General features: G+C 42.9%; 1 non-coding gene and 1 pseudogene across 1 annotated transcript; both read right to left on the reverse strand.

Annotated features, from left to right (window-relative positions):
* Window positions 1-577: 577 nt before the first annotated feature.
* On the reverse strand, window positions 578-768 carry LOC130298989 (U2 spliceosomal RNA). The gene has a single exon (XR_008850198.1). It is a non-coding gene; the product is annotated as a U2 spliceosomal RNA (small nuclear RNA).
* A 2,086-nt stretch (window positions 769-2,854) lies between these two features.
* Window positions 2,855-3,034, reverse strand: LOC130298995 (U2 spliceosomal RNA; annotated as a pseudogene).
* Between the last annotated feature and the right edge of the window lie 6,707 nt (window positions 3,035-9,741).

Below are 9,741 nucleotides of genomic sequence, written 5' to 3' on the forward strand. Positions count from 1 at the left end.
TGGATGGCTGGAAGCATTTGTCTTTGCCTTTGCAATACCACAGAAGCAATGCATGGTCAATGTACAGCAATGACACACCTGTGTGAACAGCCAGGAGACCCCCCCCCCCCCCCCATGTTATGTTACATAGTTACATAGTTAGTACGGTCGAAAAAAGACATATGTCCATCACGTTCAACCAGGGAATTAAGGGGTAGGGGTGTGGCGCGATATTGGGGAAGGGATGAGATTTTATATTTCTTCATAAGCATTAATCTTATTTTGTCAATTAGGAACATTCAGCACCCACCCGCTATCAAGGCAGCTGCCTATCATGTCATGCCCTACCTGCACAGGTGTGCTGGCTACTCAAATGATCCAATTAAGGAGGCCATTTAGTCAGCAGCAGCAGAAGTCCTGTGCCTGGACGCTCCAACAGGGGCCAGACACAAGCAGAAGCAGAAGCAGCAGAAGCAGCAGCAGCACCACCTTTTGTTTTTTGGCTGCAGCAGCAGCAAGGCCCACAGGGCTGGCTAGCTGGCTAGCCAGCAAGCAGGTAGCAATGAAAGTAGGAATCTTTCTTTTTAACCCTGTAAGGGGGTGGTGCACTGTACCCGAAGATACTGCCATATCGGGTCAATGCATAGGGCGACGGAAGCAAGCTTCGAAATCGGCCCCCGTTCTCAAAAATCCATTTAATATATGGTCCCCAGATAGGGGACGTATCAGATATTAAACTGATAAGAACAGATACTACACTTGATCTTAGCCAAAAGGCCGAGAAGCGATAACCGTGAAAGGGGCGGGCCCAACAAGGTCCCCTTCATGGGCACTATCACTGCTTGCTGTCAGGGAGGCTGCCAGACAATTTTCCATGCACACTCTGGGCTGGGGGGCAGTCAACCACCAGTACACACAGCAGAACCTAAACCCATACCATTATTGCTAAGCAGCAAGACAGGGGCCCATTGCACTCCCACGGGGCCTTTTTAAATGCAATCCATAACCCGGATTTGCCAGGAACCCTTCTTACTCCTCCTACTTGCATGTGACACTGGGCTTAGGATCTGCATAGGAAACACACACACAAGCACACACCTACCTTTGTTGCCTGCAGATGCCTCCTTGGCTGTCCCCAAACGGTATCAAACCAACACCCACGGGAAGCTGTAAGCATAGAGGACATGCCTGCACCCCATTGGACTTACCTGTGTGGGTTAAATCCGGGTTATTTGACAACCTATGGCGGTGATGGTTCTGCTCAGGCAGAGCAGTGCTGATGCTCCTCATAAAGCTGTCGCTGCTGTGAAGGTTCTAGGTGACATCACAAATCCCTTTGGTTACATACACAACAAAGCTGGGTTGTTGTTGTTTACACTCTGCAAGGCCTGTGGAAGTGAGTGACATCATAGCACTGTAGTTCTGAGGGTTCAAGATGGATGCAACAATCTCCTGTTGCTTCTATGAAGGCCGTAATAGACGACATCACCAAACAGCTCCATAGTCACATACACAGCAAAGGAGAGATGTTGTTTACACCTAGTGATGTCAGTGGTATTGAGTGACATCACAGCACAGTGCTAAGGCTCCTGGGCCTGGACACAGCAGCGGCTGCAATATCTCAACGGAGAATACGTTTATATCTATGTGTGTGTGTGCGCATATATATATATATATATATATATATATATATATATATATATATATATTTCTCCGCCGAAATCACTTTTAAACCCATTTCCACCTTTTTTTCCCTTCTCTTCCTCTTACTTTTTTTTCACGTTTTTTTACGTTTTTCTCCTTTTCGCCTCTTTTCTGGGCGTATTATTCTTCTTTTTCTTCTTTTTTTTCGTCTAATGCATACCCCATCAGTGCAGCAATGCTTATTCAATACCGCCAGCAGATGGAGACACTGGGGGATAATTTTCTAAGGATTTATACTGATTTTTCCTGTCTGAATTTGTCGCACAGAAAGTTGCAGGCCAAATATGTGTGACATTTCTGCGACTTTAGCTTCTAGAGCATTTTTACAACATTATACATAGGTGCTGAATACATAAAAAGCGACTGTTCAGCGACAGACAAGTCGCATCGGCTGAAAGTAGGCCAGAATGTCAGTCCATGTTGGAGCAGGTTTAGATACAGTCTAAAGCATAGATCTCAAAGTCTGTGCACAGAATTTAGCAAGGGCCTCGCACCTTCTGATGCATCAGGTAGGTGCACAATAGCATAGCCTAACCCTCTGTACTTTGGTCTATATTGATGCGGGACATAGACAGCCAGCTGATGACCAATCCATTAGTGCAATGGATGGCTGGAAGCATTTGTCTTTGCCTTTGCAATACCACAGAAGCAATGCATGGTCAATGTACAGCAATGACACACCTGTGTGAACAGCCAGGAGACCCCCCCATGTTATGTTACATAGTTACATAGTTAGTACGGTCGAAAAAAGACATATGTCCATCACGTTCAACCAGGGAATTAAGGGGTAGGGGTGTGGCGCGATATTGGGGAAGGGATGAGATTTTATATTTCTTCATAAGCATTAATCTTATTTTGTCAATTAGGAACATTCAGCACCCACCCGCTATCAAGGCAGCTGCCTATCATGTCATGCCCTACCTGCACAGGTGTGCTGGCTACTCAAATGATCCAATTAAGGAGGCCATTTAGTCAGCAGCAGCAGAAGTCCTGTGCCTGGACGCTCCAACAGGGGCCAGACACAAGCAGAAGCAGAAGCAGCAGAAGCAGCAGCAGCACCACCTTTTGTTTTTTGGCTGCAGCAGCAGCAAGGCCCACAGGGCTGGCTAGCTGGCTAGCCAGCAAGCAGGTAGCAATGAAAGTAGGAATCTTTCTTTTTAACCCTGTAAGGGGGTGGTGCACTGTACCCGAAGATACTGCCATATCGGGTCAATGCATAGGGCGACGGAAGCAAGCTTCGAAATCGGCCCCCGTTCTCAAAAATCCATTTAATATATGGTCCCCAGATAGGGGACGTATCAGATATTAAACTGATAAGAACAGATTTTTTTTTTTTTTTTTTTTAAACCTTCAGGTTTGGACATTAAAACATCAAAATCCAACTCCATACTTCGTCACTTAGACTTTCTGAAGTAAAGTCCAACTCATCATTAGGTCTTTCTTTTTATTTTCAATTTCAAACAAACATAAATACCATCACCAATTACAAACTTACAAGATATCTCCATTTCAAAAACTTCCATATCCCCTCAGCATCCTTATCCCCCAAATTCTTCCTATCACACAAATAAACAACATATAACCTATCTAGAATCATCTTAATACAACCCTCCACCGACACGTTTTTTCTTTTGAATACACATAAATTCCTAACATCCCAAAGTACTTCTTTAATAATGGCAAGCAACACAAAAAAAAACCCTTTCCTTATCTCTCCCTACCATACTAAGTCCAAACATAACCACATCATACGACATATACCTTATACCAGTCAATTCTTTAAACAGCAATCTCATCCCTTTCCACACACCTTGCGCCATTTCACAATTCCAAAATACATGCATCACACTCTCAATCCCATCACACTCATCTCTTGGACACCTCTCATACCTTCCAATCCCTCTATTTCTTTGAAATTCTCTTACCGGTAACGCACCATGCAAACTCTGCCATACTATCTCACGTTGTCTATTTGTTACTCCAACAGTCATTATACTCTTCCACACTCTCCCCACATCTACAGCTCTCACCATATTAATTGAACATTCAACTTCGTCTTTTTTAATGTACCCAATCATACTCTTTTTACTCACAAACACTTCTGGACCCACACCAATCAACCTATAATTCTCCAAAAATTTCACCACATATACATACCAACTAGGACACACAAAAGCATAAGGCACTCTCAAATCTCTTTCCAACCAACCCAATTTACATAACACACTGCCACCCAAATATCTCACCATACATGCACAACTCTTTTCACCTCCCATCATTCTTTTCAAAGCAAAAACAATATTCACACCCAGATACACATCAACATTCGGAAAGTCCATTCCTCCATTTTTACCATCTTTCATTACAATCTCTCTCTTAACTCTTTCCATCTTTGTACCCCACAAAAACACAAATAACATTCTTTTCACCTTTCGCAAAACCATATAACTTGGCGGAAACACAACAGCAACATATAACAGTATTGGCAAAATCACACTCTTCACTATCATAACCTTACCAACCATTGACAACTCTCTCAATCTCCAAAAATTCAATTTCTTTTGCACTCTCTTCCCCACATCCTCCCAACTATTTCTACCATCCAACCGTTCATCCATCTTCACCCCCAATACCTGAATAGGCCCTTCCACCCCTTCCATACCAACATCCTCACTCTGAGTCACACCACCAAAACATTTATATTCACTCTTTCCCCAATTGACCTTAAAACCAGACGCACCACAAAACAGGCTTACCAATAACTTGGATCTTCTTACAGCCGCAACAGATTCACTTACCACACATACATCATCCATATAAGCCAACACTTTAACCACTTTACCACGACCCCCCGGAACTCTCACACCTCTCACACATTTATCCTTACGCAATAATTCTAATAATGGTTCCATAGCACAAATAAAAGCAATAGGTGACAAGGGACATCCCTGTCTCACCCCTGAACATACTTTAATCTCCTCAGTCATCCATCCATTAATCAGAATCTTACTATACACTTCCTTATACAACATTCTCACAATATTCACAAAATCACCTGGAAACCCCATTTTAACTAGCACCTTAAACAAAAACCCATGCGACAAACGGTCAAAAGCTTTTTCAAAATCAATTGACAACACACGAACCACCTGCTTTCTACACATACCATCCCACAATATATCTCTCAACAAACACAAATTCTCACTAATTCTTCTTCCTGGCACACCACACACTTGCTCCTCCCCAATCACTTGCTCTATCACGTCCCTCATTCTATTTGTAATCAGCTTTGCAAATATTTTATAATCCACATTCAACAAAGTTATCGGCCTCCAATTCCTTACATCATTCACATCCCCTTTCTTATAAATCAAAACCACTATCCCACTCTTCATACTTTCCACCAATCTTCCATTAGCCCACATATACTTAAAGATACTCTCCATATCATCCTTCAGTACATCCCACAATTTCACATAAAACTCAGCCGGCAACCCATCCTCTCCAGGAGTCTTATTTTTAGCCATACTATCAACCGTCCTTTTAATTTCTTCCATTCCAATCTCTCTCATTAAACTCTCATACTCATTACAATCTACCTTCTTATCAATCACTTCCAGCACTTCCTCAGCCAAACCCCTATCACACTGTTTGACTGCATATAAGTCCTCATAAAACTCTTTCACCTCATTCAGTACAGCTTTGCCTCTCACCAAACCACCATCCTTATCATACACACTCACTAAATCATCCTTTCTCCCAATCACTTTCTTAAAAAAATATCTTGAACACTTTTCATCCTTCTCCAATTTGTCCACTTTTGCTCGGTACATTAACTCTTTTCCTCTTTCATTCAACCAATCCTTTATATCTCTTTTCACAGCATCAATCTTACCATCCACTCTCCATCCCTTCTTTTTCAACTTAATGAGAAACCCCAACCTTTTATTCAGCCATTCATACTTCTTTCTTTCCCTAGCTTTCCTTTTATAACCTTCCCTCTTGAAAAAAACCTTAGTTCTTTCTTTAACCCACTCCCACCAACACAATAAATCCAAAAATTCTTTTTTCTTCTCACACCATAACTTATACTTCTTAATATACCTATCATATACCTCCTTTTCATCCAACAGTTTCACATTAAGCTTCCAGTAACCCCTCCCACTTATGCAAATCTCATCCAACACCAAACCACAACTCACACGCTCATGATCAGAATAAATCACTCTCTCTTGCTTATACCACATACATCCTATCATTTTGGACACAAAACACATATCTAATCTTGACTCACTCCTTCCACTCTCAGCATGATATGTTGCTAACACAGGATTCACACCACACACTTCAACCACATCTCTTAACTTGAAATCACTCACCATACTCTTAAGCATATTTCCAGAAACATCCGCATCCCTCCCAATCTCACAGTTGAAATCACCTACTAACAACACTGGTTCCTTCCCAGACAAAAACCCCTTAATTATTTCAAACAAACCCACCCTCTCCTCCTTATTCACAGGTGCATAAACATTAATTAACTTAAACTTAAACCCATGTAACCCAACCTCCACCAACACACACCTTCCTTCCCTTAACACCATTTGACTACAAACTTTAAACTTATTATTCCTAAACAAAACCCCAACTCCATCATTTCTATTTACATTAGAGCAAGACCACACTGCTGGTCCATATCTCCACTCCTCCTTTTTTGGAGGAAAATCCAATCCACATTCCTGTAGACAAATTATGTCATTATTAGTTCCTGCCAATTCCTCCAGAATGGCCGCTCTTCTATTCTTATTTTTAAAGACTCTAACATTTGACAAACTAACCGAAAAAGACATATCAAATCAAATAACAACCCATAGGAAGAAAAAACCTAGAAGAGAGTTAATGAACTTTACGGCTCAGTGTCGAGGGAGAAGTTTCTTCTCCAATGCATTTATCCATTTCACCCTCAGATATTGCGGCAAAACGATTACTCGTCTCCACCACCGTCTGCTCCATCTTTTCACCACTGGCACCTCTCGCCGCCTTCCGTGGGGGACGAAAAAGATCTTCCTCTCTCTCTTTAGCACTTTCCTCTTCTGAATTCGACCATTCAACTTTTTGAGTGCCAGACACCTGAGGACTAGGCACCTCTTCAATTCTCACCTCCTCCTCCATCTCCTCTTCAATCTCCTCCTGCACCTTCTCTTCCACCACCGTTGCTTTCTCAATAATGCTAGCAATCACACTCTTTTCTGCCATGTCTGCCTTTGCCTTTTCCCTTTTTTTAATTGCCAAATCTTTTCTGGCCTCTTTCTCCTTCTCCCTCTTAGCCACCTCCGGACAATTTCTATACACATGTCCAACAAGGCCACAAAGATCACAAGTTCTGGGCTGTGGACAAGCTCCCGCCTCATGCCCTGGCATTTTACAATTTCGGCACTTCTTATTACCTGGACAAGCCTCTTTAACATGTCCAAACAGCAAACAATCACGGCAAAACAATGGCTGGCCATAATAATAGACATAACCCCGGTTTCCAGCGATTGAAAAATTGGCCGGTGGGTGTTTCACTCCACCAATGCTCCCAGGATCCAGCTTCAGTTTTACAAAGAACTTCCATGTGCCATTAAACACACCCAAACTACTAGTTTGCTTCACTCCCCCTTGGACACTTTCACAGTAGATACTTAGAAAGTTCTTAATCATATCCGGGTCTAAGAACGGATTGTACATATGTACAAACAGAGTCTTCACTCCCATCTCAAACAGAGGAAAAAACTTTACATTTTCCAAGACAGGGTTACTGGCATTTCTTTTCAAACATTCATAGAAGTTCTGGCAATCAGCTTCATAGATGAAGGACACATCATATATTCCTTGCTTCCTATTCTCTTGCACACAGAACAAACTATCCATGCCAAAACCGCCCAATTTCTCCACAAGTTCATGTCCAATGTACTCAATCCGATTCTTACCCCGGTCAGAAGTTTCCACCATAAAACGTACAGTCTTCTCAATCGCAGGGAGGTATTCCTTTCCAGCCATTGTTCTTCTCTTGTCTGTCGGTTCCACAGTAAGATCACCACTCCGGATTCCTGCTCAGCAGAACACCCGCACCCCTGACCCAGACCAAGTTTACACTTGATCGGAGCCAAAAGGCCGAGAAGCGATAACCGTGAAAGGGGCGGGCCCAACAAGGTCCCCTTCATGGGCACTATCACTGCTTGCTGTCAGGGAGGCTGCCAGACAATTTTCCATGCACACTCTGGGCTGGGGGGCAGTCAACCACCAGTACACACAGCAGAACCTAAACCCATACCATTATTGCTAAGCAGCAAGACAGGGGCCCATTGCACTCCCACGGGGCCTTTTTAAATGCAATCCATAACCCGGATTTGCCAGGAACCCTTCTTACTCCTCCTACTTGCATGTGACACTGGGCTTAGGATCTGCATAGGAAACACACACACAAGCACACACCTACCTTTGTTGCCTGCAGATGCCTCCTTGGCTGTCCCCAAACGGTATCAAACCAACACCCACGGGAAGCTGTAAGCATAGAGGACATGCCTGCACCCCATTGGACTTACCTGTGTGGGTTAAATCCGGGTTATTTGACAACCTATGGCGGTGATGGTTCTGCTCAGGCAGAGCAGTGCTGATGCTCCTCATAAAGCTGTCGCTGCTGTGAAGGTTCTAGGTGACATCACAAATCCCTTTGGTTACATACACAACAAAGCTGGGTTGTTGTTGTTTACACTCTGCAAGGCCTGTGGAAGTGAGTGACATCATAGCACTGTAGTTCTGAGGGTTCAAGATGGATGCAACAATCTCCTGTTGCTTCTATGAAGGCCGTAATAGACGACATCACCAAACAGCTCCATAGTCACATACACAGCAAAGGAGAGATGTTGTTTACACCTAGTGATGTCAGTGGTATTGAGTGACATCACAGCACAGTGCTAAGGCTCCTGGGCCTGGACACAGCAGCGGCTGCAATATCTCAACGGAGAATACGTTTATATCTATGTGTGTGTGTGCGCATATATATATATATATATATATATATATATATATATATATATATATATATATTTCTCCGCCGAAATCACTTTTAAACCCATTTCCACCTTTTTTTCCCTTCTCTTCCTCTTACTTTTTTTTCACGTTTTTTTACGTTTTTCTCCTTTTCGCCTCTTTTCTGGGCGTATTATTCTTCTTTTTCTTCTTTTTTTTCGTCTAATGCATACCCCATCAGTGCAGCAATGCTTATTCAATACCGCCAGCAGATGGAGACACTGGGGGATAATTTTCTAAGGATTTATACTGATTTTTCCTGTCTGAATTTGTCGCACAGAAAGTTGCAGGCCAAATATGTGTGACATTTCTGCGACTTTAGCTTCTAGAGCATTTTTACAACATTATACATAGGTGCTGAATACATAAAAAGCGACTGTTCAGCGACAGACAAGTCGCATCGGCTGAAAGTAGGCCAGAATGTCAGTCCATGTTGGAGCAGGTTTAGATACAGTCTAAAGCATAGATCTCAAAGTCTGTGCACAGAATTTAGCAAGGGCCTCGCACCTTCTGATGCATCAGGTAGGTGCACAATAGCATAGCCTAACCCTCTGTACTTTGGTCTATATTGATGCGGGACATAGACAGCCAGCTGATGACCAATCCATTAGTGCAATGGATGGCTGGAAGCATTTGTCTTTGCCTTTGCAATACCACAGAAGCAATGCATGGTCAATGTACAGCAATGACACACCTGTGTGAACAGCCAGGAGACCCCCCCATGTTATGTTACATAGTTACATAGTTAGTACGGTCGAAAAAAGACATATGTCCATCACGTTCAACCAGGGAATTAAGGGGTAGGGGTGTGGCGCGATATTGGGGAAGGGATGAGATTTTATATTTCTTCATAAGCATTAATCTTATTTTGTCAATTAGGAACATTCAGCACCCACCCGCTATCAAGGCAGCTGCCTATCATGTCATGCCCTACCTGCACAGGTGTGCTGGCTACTCAAATGATCCAATTAAGGAGGCCATTTA

This window comes from Hyla sarda, unplaced genomic scaffold (assembly GCF_029499605.1).
Source record: "Hyla sarda isolate aHylSar1 unplaced genomic scaffold, aHylSar1.hap1 scaffold_1029, whole genome shotgun sequence".
Taxonomy (NCBI): Eukaryota; Metazoa; Chordata; class Amphibia; order Anura; family Hylidae; genus Hyla; species Hyla sarda.